Below are 12,393 nucleotides of genomic sequence, written 5' to 3'. Positions count from 1 at the left end.
TTGCCTGTGTGAATGCAGCTCCAACAATACTCAAGAAGCTTGTCACCATCCAGGACAAAGCAGTTACCTTGATTGGCACCCCATCCAGAAACATTCACTCCATCCACCACTGGCACACAGTGGCCGCAGTATGTACCATCTACAAGATGCACTGCAAGAACTTACTAAGGCATCTTAGACAACACTTTCCAAACCCGGAACCTAGAAAGACAAGGGCCGCATACACATATGAACACCACCACCTGGAAGTTTCCTTCCAAGCGACACACCATTCTGACTTGGATATATATTGTCACTCCCTTACTGCCACTGGATCAAAATCTTGGATCTTTCTCCCTGTAATGACCTCCAATTGGCATTATTGGTTGGCCAATTGGAGTATGAGCTCCCTCAATGATAGCTCATTGAGGGGGTCCATATAAGCACCTGTGTAGGCTTTGTGAGGCAGTCTTAAGTTGACTGGAATGCTAGCAGCACTGTTTGGAGCTGCTCTTGTATACAAGTTATTGCAAATAAATACTGGTGTGGTGACGGAAACCCCTGCCTCCTGTGGATTATTACAGTGGTGATGAGGTAAACAAAGAACCTTGCGGAGACCAGCTGCTTCACTCGGAGGGTAAGCCTTGCTATTTCAAAAATGCCGTTTTTCGGGAGCTTAGATACATTCGACCCGACTATTAAGGACTGGTCCCAGTATGTGGAGAGAATGTGTTACTTCTTCCAGGCCAATGAGATAATGACGAACGAAAGGAAACGGGTTATCCAGCTGTCGGCGTGCGGACCCTCAGCCTTCGCCATTATACGTAGTCTAACTTATCCCGATACACCGGACACGATACCTTTCCAAGAATTAACAAAATTGGTGGAAGAGCACTATGACCCAAAACCACCCCTCATTTTGCGTAGGTACAGATTCTACACAACGAAGCGGGAAGACAGAGAGTCAGTCACAAATTTCTTGACCGCCTGAGAAGGCTGGCGGAAAAATGTGAGTTTGGCCCAGCGCTAAATGAAATGCTTCAGGACCGGTTAGTGTGTGGCATAAACAACCTCACAATTCAGAAGCGCCTGTTGGCGGAAACGCAGCTAGACTGCAGGCGGGCCTTACAGCTCGCACTGTCCCGAGAAAAGGCAGCAAGTGGGGCGCAGGAACTACAGGGCACGCCAATGGAGGTAGATACCTGTGAGAGGGACTACCACAACGGGTCCAGCTACCAGATAGCCGCCCTCAGGAAAAGCCTGAGGAATAGAGGGCCAAAGGAAAACCCCAGAACTGCCCCCAAGTCTGCTAGGACTAACTGGATACAGAGGGAACTACCAGCTGAGGCTCCCCTAACAGAGAAGGACCGTTTCTGGCACCAGACAGAGTGGGGCAACAGCGAAAGATACCCTAGAAGGAGGTGGCAAAAGAGGAATAGCAGGTGGGGACGCAGGGAAGTACACAACTGAGACGCCCCATCCTCCTCCGAAGGGGAACAGTTATATAATATTGCGACGAAGAAAGCAGAACCTATTAAGATTACCTCACGGGTGAACAGTCGGCCGACAATAATGGAAATAGACACGAGTGTGGCCGTATCAGTAATGGGAGTGGCAGCATTTTTAAAAAATCAACGATGGACTCCAGCCACTAACCCTAACAAAAACATTGACAAAACTTAAAACCTACACAGGGGAACCCCTGGAAGTTCTAGGCACGATTCATGTACCCGTGGAATATGACAAACAATTGCTCAGATTACCGTTGACGATAGTAGAGGGCTCTGGACCGAACTTAATAGGATGGAACTGGCTGAAAGACCTAAACTTAGATTGGATGAAAATTTTCCAGAGTGGAAGCAAGCAGTTGAGTGGAGTACTACAAAAATACCCGGAGGTCTTCCAAGAAGGTTTGGGGGAAATTATAGGCGCCAAAGCAACTTTGAACATGGACCCAGAAGCCCTTCCGAAATTTTGTAAGGCCAGGCCGGTACCTTTTGCATTAAGGAAGAAAGTAGATATTGAAATAGAAAGGTTACGGCGCGACGGCATTATCAGACCAGTACAGTTCTCGGAATGGACAACGCCGGTGGTACCAATTTTGAAGCCAGACGGCTCGATACATGCGCAGTGTGGGTAATGGCAAAGCAGAAGGGCGTCTTCTTTAGATTAGAAATTGATAAGAGACGTTTAACAATATGGAGGGAGCGAGAGACCGCGGCAGTGGGTGGAAACGTTGTGTGAAACTGTTGTGAGCCTCAAACTGCGGAAATGTTTACGGGACCCAGTTTGTACTGAGCGGGGCTGCAGCTCCAAATATTCGGCTTGGGTTAACGGCCGCCATCTTTATTGGATGTGCATCAGGGCACATGCGCTTTGTCATCTTTGTCGGGGCAATCTTTCAATGAGTGGGAGGAGCTTGTTCCCCATTGTTCAGAATGGAGACAACTTGTCCATCAAACTGGATTAGTCTTTGAATCCCAATGTCTTATTGATGATGCAAAGCGGTGGCAGAGATGGAAAGAAAAAGAAGACAATCCTGCTCTCCAGATTTCACTGTCTCATTTCATTGTCCCCGTGGGTTTCCTCCGGGTGCTCCGGTTTCCTCCCACAGTCCAAAGATGTGCAGGTTAGGTGGAGTGACCATGCTAAATTGCCCTTAGTGTCGAAAGGGTTTGGGTGGGGTACTAGGTTGAGGGGATAGGTTGGAAGTGTGGCTTTAAATGGGGTGCTCTTTCCAAGGGTCAGTGTAGACTCGATGGGCCGAATGGCCTCCTTCTGCACTGTAAATTCTATGATACGTCTCTATGGAGATTTCAAACAGACGGTAAACAAATACGCACTGCTGGACAAATACCCGATCCCGAAAATAGACGACCTATATGCCAAATTGGCAGGTGGGCTTTTGTTCACGAAACTGGACATGAGCCACGCCTACCTGCAGTTAAAACTGGACAAGGACTCCCAGAAGTTCGCTACGATCAACACCCTGAAGGAACTCTTTCGTTACACTAGGCTACCCTTCGGAGTGTCATCAGCCTGCGCTATATTCCAGCGTACGATGTTAAATATTCTGCAGGGACTACCGCAGGTGGCGATTTATTTGGACGATGTCTGAATCACGGGTAGGACAAACAGGGAACACTTAAGGAACCTGGAGGAAGTGCTCAGGCGTTTCGCAAAGGCAGGCGTACGGCTGAAAAGAGAAAAATGTGTTTTTCTGGCCCCACAAGTGATGTACCTGGGATATAAAGTAGACAAGTCGGGCTTACACCCATTGGAAGACAGAGTAAGGGCAATAAAAGAAGCCCCAGCTCCCACCACGGTCCAGGAGCTACGATCATTTCTAGGGTTGGTAACCTATTATGGCAGATTTATTGAAAATAGAGCGTCCATCCTAGAACCCCTCCACCAGCTACTAAAAAAGGGACAAGAATGGAAATGGTCCGCCTGCCAAAACCGAGCATTTAGGGACATTAAGGAACAGCCGTCATCCGAAAATGTCCTAGAGCATTATGACCCAAGGAAAGAGTTGGTGGTCACGAGTGACGCATCACCTTACGGGTAGGAGCCGTCTTAGACCATAGAGGAATGATGTGGAGATGCCGGCGTTGGACTGGGGTGAGCACAGTATGAAGTCTTACAACTTCAACAAACAAACCTGTTGGACTTTAACCTGGTGTTGTAAGACTTCATACTGTGCTCACCATAGAGGAAGGAATGGGGAAGAACGGCCAATAGCCTATGCTTCGAGGACCTTGGCGATGGCTGAGAGAAAGTACGCCCAAATTGAGAAGGAAGGACTGTCGGGGATATTTGCAGTAAAAAAAATTCACCAGTATCTGTACGGGCGGAAATTCACCATAGTGACGGACCATAAGCCGTTATTAGGGTTATTAAAAGAAGACAAGTCAATACCCCCGATTGCATCAGCTAGAATCCAACGCTGGGCGTTGCTACTGGCGGCGTATAGATAAGTTCTGGAGCACAGACCGGGAACGCGAGTAGCAGATGCTTTGAGCAGACTTCCCCTCCCAGACACCGCACCACTAATACCGAAAGTAGAGGAGACAGTAATGACTCTAAATTTTTTGGACACCCTACCAGTGGACGCACAACATATTCGGTTGTGGATGCAAAAAGACCCAGTTTTAGCCAAGATGAAGCATTTACTGCTAACAGGGGAACTGGAGAGACCAATGGAGCCCCAGATGCACCCATACTGGAGCAGAAGGGACCAAATAACCGTAGAAGACGGTATCCTATTATGGGGAGCCCGGGTAATAGTCCCAGCTCAGGGCCGTCGGGCAATCTTAACCGAGTTACATCACGGACACCCAGGGGTGTCTAAAATGAAGATGCTAGCTCGAAGCTACGTTGGGTGGCCAGGACTGGACACAGACATAGCAGCCTTGGTACGTCGGTGCCAGGAGTGCCAACAGGGGCAAAGAGTGCCACCAGCTGCGCCATTGCACCCTTGGAAATGGCCAGGCAGATCATGGACCCGCCTGCATACTGACCACGCCGGCCCTTTCATGGGCTCAATGTTTTTGGTGATAGTGGACGCCCCCTCTAAATGGTTGGACGTCCACCGGATAAACGCGGCAAGCACAGCATCGACAATTGAAAAGCTCAGGGCCTCGTTTGTAACACATGGACTTCCGGAGGTATTGGTGTCGGACAACGGAATGGCATTCACAAGTGGGGAATTTGGAAAATTCCTAAAGGGAAACGGAGTCCGCCACATCAAAACGGCCCCTTACCATTCATCAGCCAACGGCCTGGCAGAGAGAGCGGTCCAGACACTAAAAGCGGGACTCAAGAAGCAGCCGGCAGCGTCAATGGACACAAAGCTCTCCCACTGGCTGTTTGATTACAGGACCACACCACATTCCACAACGGGCATACCGCCAGCTGAACTCTTAATGGGAAGGCGGCTGCGAACGAGGCTGAGTCTCCTTTTCCCAAATTTAACGGGGAAAGTGGAGAAACACCAGGAAGTCCAACGCAGGGGGCATGATAATAGTCGACAGCAGAGACATTCCCAGGTGGGGGCACAGGTTGCAGTCAAGAATTATGGGAATGGACCAACGTGGGTCAAAGGCACAGTAGAGTCCCAAACAGGGCCCATATCCTATGAAGTTTCGATAGGAGGTAAGGTTCTGAAGAAACACCTAGACCAAATAAGGGCAGCGGAACCACACCGGGAGGCATGCGAAGCAGGACCGCCTCAAGCGGGGATAGCCCAGACGGAAAAGATACCCAGCCCCGAGCAATTTCTCCAGACCCCGTCATCCAGTCGTCAGAGTCGGAGATGGACACGTTCGACAAGGCCGCCGCGACACCTCTCCCCGAGGAGGAGGAAGAACAACTTCCAAGGAGGTCGTCAAGGAAATGACGGGCACCTATAAGGTACACCCCACCCAGGTCGGAGAACGACCCGGCGGACGACACAGAGGTGACAGACCTGGACAGGAGGAGCAGGAAGAAGCTCAGAGGAATGCCAGCTGGCAGGAATTCCTCGGACCTTGGGGGGGAGGGGTGTAATGACCTCCAATTGGCATTATTGTTTGGCCAATTGGAGTATGAGCTCCCTCAATGATAGCTCATTGAGGGGGCCCATATAAGCACCTGTGTAGGCTTTGTGAGGCAGCCTTAAGTTGACTGGAATGCTAGCAGCACTGTTTGGAGCTGCTCTTGGATATAGTTATTGCAAATAAATACTGGTGTGGTGACGGAACCCCTGCCTCCTGTGGATTATTACAGTCCCTAACAACGCAATGGGTGTACCTACACACATGGACTGCAGCAGTTCAAGAAGGCAGCTTATTCACCTCTATCAGGGTGGGCAATTAGGGATGGGCAATAAATGCTGGCCTAGGGCAGCATGGTAGCACAAGTGGTTAGCACTGTGGCTTCACAGCACCAGGGTCCCAGCTGGGTCACTGTCTATGCGGAGTCTGCACGTTCTCCCCTTGTCTGCGTGGGTTTCCTCCAGGTGATCCGTTTTCCTCCCACAGTCCCAAGATGTGCATGTCAGCTGGATTGGCCATGATTAATTCCCCTTAGTGACCAAAAAGGTTAGGAGGGGTTATTGGGTTACGGGGATAGGCTGTTAAGGCTAAATCTCTTTCTCAAACTAGTAATTGTGCAATAATATGCACGACTGGAAAATTGGACCTTGATTGAGGTGGATTTTTCTCAAGCAGATGGAGGTGAGTGCGTCTGAGGAGATAAATCTCCTAAAGGTGATGTTGGATGAGGAGTTCAATGTCATCCTGTCCTTTTCCTGGTTTTATCTGAATGGGTTTGAAGGGGAGTGGGGAATCCCCATATAGCTGTCAGATAAATCATTTCAATATTCAACTCGATAATTAATTTGTGTTTTAACCAAGGATACTGGCTCAGATCAAGTATAGTATCTGTTCTTATCAGTTTAATATCTGATTCATTCCCTGTCTGGGGATCAAATATTATATTGATTTTTGAGACTTGGAGATGGTTCAGGGGCTTGCTCAGGGCAGCACTGTGGCACAGTGATTAGCACTGCTGCCTCACAGCTCTAGGGACTCGGGTTCAATTTTGGGCCGCAGGTGACTGTCTGTGTGGAGCTTGCACTTTCTCCCCGTGTCTGCGTGGGTTTCCGGTTTCCTCCCACAGTCCAAAGAATTGCAGGTTAGTTGGATTGGCCAAATTAAATTGCCCCTTAGTGTCCAAAAGGTCAGGTAGGGTTACTGGGTTACAGCGATAAGGTGGAATCATGGACTTAAGTAGGGTGCTCTTTCCAAGGGCCAGTGCAGACTCGTTGGGGGCCAATGGCCTCCTTCTGCACTGTAGGGATTCTAGGATTCTTAACAGCAAGCAGACCTATTTCCCAAACTATCATAAATTCACCAGGGTCACTCAAACTAGTGCACAGTGGGGAATACTACTTCAGTGAAACTGACAGGCTGGTAATTATTCATCAGTGAAATTCAGCCATTGCTAGGTGGGGATCTTATTAAAACTTACAGGATACTGCGAGGCCTGGATAGAGTGGATGTGGAGAGGATGTGTCCACTTGTAGGAAAAACTAGAAGCAGAGGACACAATCTCAGACTGAAGGGACGATCCTTTAAAACAGAGATCAGGAGGAATTTCTTCAGCCAGAGGGTGGTGAATCTGCGGAACACTTTGCCGCAGAAGGCTGTGGAGGTCAAATCACTGAGTGTCTTTAAGACAGAGATAGATAGGTTCTTGATTAATAAAGGGATCAGGCGTTATGGGGAGAAGGCAGGAGAATGGGGATGAGAAAAATATCAGCCATGAGTGAATGGCGGAGCAGACACGATGGGCTGAGTGGCTTAATTCTGTTTCTATGTCTTATGGCCTTATGGGCTGCTGCACATAGCACATCTCAGAGAGTGCTTTTGCAACACCAACAGCAACAGCGCTGTCACCACCTGCCTTTTCTCCAGTCATATATCACTCCACAAGGAACAGGGAATGAGCACATGTTATAACCACAGTGGAGGTCGCAGGATCGGAACCATCAGGTTTCCCGTGCAGGGAATAAGAACTTCCCCGGTAAAGGAACGTGGCTTCCCCTTAACAGGTGTAGCCCCTGTAATATAAAAACCCCGACCTGGAAGCAGATCGGGGAAGGAGGCCCTCTGGGGAGTGGTGGTGATTTGATTGTAGGTAATAATAAACCTCTTTGTGCTCTATGCATGGCTGCTTACCTCATATCTAACAGCACAGAAATCCATCTCTAAAGGAGGTGGGACTCCCAACAACGGGGTTCTGCATTTCCAATTCCAAGACTGCTGCTTCATCTATGTCAAAGTCAAAAGTAGAACACAGGATTAGGTCTCTCAACATGTGTGGCCATCAGTGCCTGAGGAGAGAATTATAAGTGTTAGCAATGGTTTGTGAGGGTAGAGGGGAAGAACAACTTTTGTGCAGGGTGACCGTGAGGCATGGGTGCGACAAAGCAATAGATACGGGTGAGTGTGAATGTTGGCAGGACAGTGGCACCGTGGTTAGCACTGCTGCTTCACAGCGTCAGGGACCCGGGTTCAATTCCGACCTTGGGTGACTGTCTGAGTGGAGTTTGCACTTTCTCTCCATGTCTGCGTGAGTTACCTCCGGGTGCTCCGGTTTCCTCCCATAACGCAAAGTTGTGCAGATTAGATGGATTGGCCTTGCTAAATTGTCTCTTAATGTCCAAAGTTGTGCAGGTTAGGTAGGGTTAAGGGGTTAAAGGATAGGGCTGGGGGAGTGGGCCTAGGTAGTGTGCTCTTTCAGAGGGTTGATGCAGGCTCTATGGGCCGAATGGCCGCCTTCTGAATTGTAGTGGTTCAATGGTCCTATGGCTGTTCTGATGTCAACGTGAAATGCCTGGAGAGAGAAATAAGTGTAGTTGTATCTGGGGTACCCTGGAATTTTGGCCTCCGTATTTAAAGAAGGATGTAAATGTGTTGGAAGCAATTCAGAGGTTTACTAAACCACCACCTGGAATGGGTGGGTTGTCGTAAGAGGAAAGGTTGGACAGGCTAGGCTTGTATCTACTGGAATTTAGAAGAGTAAGAGGTGACTTGATTGAAACAGACAAGACCCTGAGGGGTTTTAACAGTGAGAATGTTGAGAGGGCAGTTCCCCTTGTGTGGGAGAATCTAGAATCAGGGGTCAATATTTAAAAATACGTGGATGAGGAGAATTATTTTCTTTCAGATGGTCTTGAGCCTTTGGCACTGTCTTCCTCAAAAAGCACTGGAATCAAAGCCTTTGAATATTTTTAAAGGTGAGGTAGACAGATTCTTGATGAGCAAGAGAGTAAAAGGTTATCAGAGGTAGGCGGGATTTTAGAATCGAGGTTACAGACAGATAAGCCATGATCTTATTGAATGGTTGAGCAGGCTCAAGGGGCCGAGAGGCCTACTGTTCCAAATTTGTATGTTCGTGTATATCTATGAACAATATGAAAAAGGATTAGCTTCTCTCAAACACTACAATCTTCATTCGTCTCCCAAATCTTTCCTATTTTTCAAGAGCAAGCAAACTTCCGCTGCCTTAGGAACAATTCCGTTTTGTTTTCCTGCTTCCCATACCAATTTTGGGTTTATTAATGAATGCATTGATTTTACTCAATTAAACTGTATAATATAGAGTGTTATCATGATTTATGTTACTTCTCATTTGCTTTCAGGTTACACATTCCTAAACCCTTCTAATTCTTTTTACACTTTGTGCAGTAACAATGTAGTGCATATTGACCAATTTTCAGTATACCTAATTTCTGCTCAAACAAAATATAATCCACTGTGGGCAGTGCTGCTGAAAAGCGACTGCAGCTGCATTTTAGCACTTGACTCATTAGCAAGCACAAAATAACTGGCTGGATAAGGTGACTGAAGAGTAGGGTCACCTTCTCCCTGAAACAACACATTTCCCAGATCACTTGACCTTCTCAGCAGTACATCATGCTCAGGTTTCACAGCATTGTAACCCTTTGTATGTGCTTAAACTGACACAGAATCAAATGCATTCTTAATAGGGAGCTGAATTTTCTGCCTCGCAACGCCGGAAACGCAAGTTGCACCGAAAATTGAGGTAAGTCATGGCCATGGTCCATGCTCCGTGCCAACGCAGCATGCAAAACCTGCATTTGAACGAGTTAACATATCATTACCGATTTCAGCCCAGTATTCTCCTGGCCTCTGCAATGCTCCACCCTATCAGGTGGAAGCCACTGAGCGCGGTTCACTACAGTATATTAAAACAGGGACTGGGCGCCATTGCTGCGGAGGGAGAGAGGAGCAAAGGAAAGTTTCCAAAATTGCAATACCGTGCTACTGGCTGGGGGGCATCTGCAGGACGGTGGGTGGGGGGGGTTTACAGGAAGCAACTAGATGATGGGCCGTGGATTTGGGATCGGGGTGGTTGGGCACGGACTTCCATTGCTGTAGTAAGCGTTTTAAAAACAACTATTGTGTACAGGTTACAGGCTCCTGGCTGCGCACTCTTCTGGCTACTCACTGTGTACAGTAACTGTTTAGAGAGCCTCCCCTCATTTGGGAGTCCACCCAGGCTGTCCCTCTGGAATCCCTCAGATCCCAGCTTACCCATTGTGGTATTATAGGTATTACGATACCTGATAGGCTAAAGCACCATTGGTGGAAACTGTATGCTTTCTATTGGTTAGAATGTATGATAGCTCCGCCCTGCTAGGCGGGGTATAAGAACCAGTGCCGCCCCAGCAGCCTTCATTCTGTACCTGAGCTGCTGGGGGAAACATCTAGCTTATTAAAGCCTTCAGTTGGACTACAACCTCGCTTTAGTGGTCATTGATCGTGCATCAATTTAATAAGCTAGTTTTTTTTAAGATGAAAGGATGGAGCTCCGAATCAAGCCGGAGTGTCTGCAACTTAGCCCCCACGTGGCGAACTCAGCGGCAATCTTTAAGCACTGGCTGGCGTGCTTTAAAGGGTATCTTGCGACGGCCGAAAACGCACCCATGGGAGAGCAGAAACTGCACGTCCTGCACTCCAGGGTGAGCCCGGAGATTTACACCCTCATCGAGGAAGCGGAAGACTTCGATGCAGCAATAGAGCTGCTAAAAGGACACTATATTCGCCCGGCAAACCAGGTCTACGCCCGGCACCTGCTTGCAACAAGGCGACAAACCCCTGGGGAATCGCTGGAGGAATTCTACCGTGCACTCCTGGTGTTGGGAAGAAGCTGCAGCTGCCCGTAGGTTTCGGCGAGCGAACACACGGAGCTCTTAGTCCGGGACGCTTTCATGGCAGATATGCTATCCTCACAAATCCACCAGCGTCTGTTAGAAAAGTCACCCTGGGTTTCAGGGAGGCAGGGGCCCTTGCAGGCTCCCTGGACGTGGCCTCCAGGAACGCCTGTGCTTACGTTCCCGACCACGCGGCAGCCCCCTGGGCAGCGTGGAACCCCTCCGCGGCTGACCCCAAGACTTCCCCCATTCCCCCACAGGCCTGCGCTGCAAGGTGGCCTGGCAACCCCGAGGGGCCCCGCTGCTACTTTTGCGGGCAGGTCAAGCACCCCTGCCAGCGCTGTCCGGTCCGCGCATCCACCTGCAAAGGATGCGGCAAAAAGGGCCATTTCGTGGGGGTATGTCAGGCCCGTGCGGTTGCCGCGGGCTCCGGCGGCGAATGCGGACCACAACCACAAACTTCTCCATGGGCCCCGTGCGGCCAGCGGTCGCCGCCATCTTCATATTCCCGGGCCACGTGTGGACCCCGGGCGCCGCCATCTTGTTCCGCGGACGCCACGTCATTGGGCGCCGCCATTTTGTGCACAACCAGCCATGTGCGACCAATGGGAGCCGCCATCTTGGATGAACCCCCAGGACCCCAGCTCAGCTGACCACGCACTGCTTGAAGAGAACTCTCAACTGCTGCGATTAGCCTCGGTGACTCTGGATCAGTCTCGGCCTTGAACACTCTCAACTGCTACAACGACTGTATTAATCAACGGGCACGAGACGTCCTGCCTAATCGACTCTGGGAGCACGGAGCGCTTCATACACCCTGACACGGTAAGGCGCTGTTCTCTCCTCATCCACCCCGTTAATCGAAAAATCTCCCTGGCTTCTGTTCACACTCAGTGGAGATAAAGGGGTTTTGTGTAGCAAACCTCACAGTCCAGGGAAGGGAGTTCAGAAATTTCCGTCTCTATGTCCTTCCCCACCTCTGCGCGGCTACACTCCTGGGTTTAGGCTTGCAGTGTAACCTTCAAAGACTGACCTTCAAATTTGGTGGCCCAATACCCCCCCTTCCTGTCTGCGGCTTCGCGACCCTTAAGGTCGACCCGCCTTCCCTGTTTGCGAACCTCACCCCGGATTGCAAACCCGTCGCCACCAGGAGCAGACGGTACAGTGCCCAGGACCGGATCTTTATTAGGTCAGATGTCCAAAGGCTACTGAGGGAAGGGTCATTGAAGCCATTAACAGCCCTTGGAGGGCTCAAGTAGTGGTGATAAAGACCGGGGAGAAGCATAGGATGGTCATCGACTACAGTCAGGCCATCAACAGGTTTATGCAGCTGGATGTGTACCCTCTCCCCCGCAAATCCGACCTGGTAAACAGGATCGCGCATTATACGGTCTTCTCCACGGTGGATCTCACGTCCGCCTACCACCAGCTCCCCATCCGTACTAGTTACCGCAAATACTCTGCCTTCGAGGCAGATGGGTGGCTCTATCACTTCTTAAGAGTTCCTTTCGGTGTCACCAACGGGGTCTCGGTCTTCCAGCGCGAGATGGACCGAATGGTTGACCGGTATGGTTTACGGGCAACATTCTGTCACCATCTGCGGCCATGACCAGCAGGACCACGACACCAACCTCCGAAAATTTCTCCAGATCGCTAAACTCCTTAACCTTACATACAACAAGGATAAATGC

The 12,393-nt window shown here is 49.6% G+C and overlaps 1 non-coding gene across 1 annotated transcript; it reads left to right on the top strand.

The window, feature by feature from the left end:
* Positions 1 to 6,356: 6,356 nt before the first annotated feature.
* On the top strand, positions 6,357 to 6,543 carry LOC140430729 (U2 spliceosomal RNA). The gene has a single exon (XR_011949515.1). It is a non-coding gene; the product is annotated as a U2 spliceosomal RNA (small nuclear RNA).
* Positions 6,544 to 12,393: the final 5,850 nt, after the last annotated feature.

The sequence above is a fragment of the Scyliorhinus torazame genome, chromosome 1 (genome assembly GCF_047496885.1).
Source record: "Scyliorhinus torazame isolate Kashiwa2021f chromosome 1, sScyTor2.1, whole genome shotgun sequence".
NCBI lineage: Eukaryota > Metazoa > Chordata > Chondrichthyes > Carcharhiniformes > Scyliorhinidae > Scyliorhinus > Scyliorhinus torazame.
This window is presented reverse-complemented; position numbering and strand designations above follow the sequence as displayed.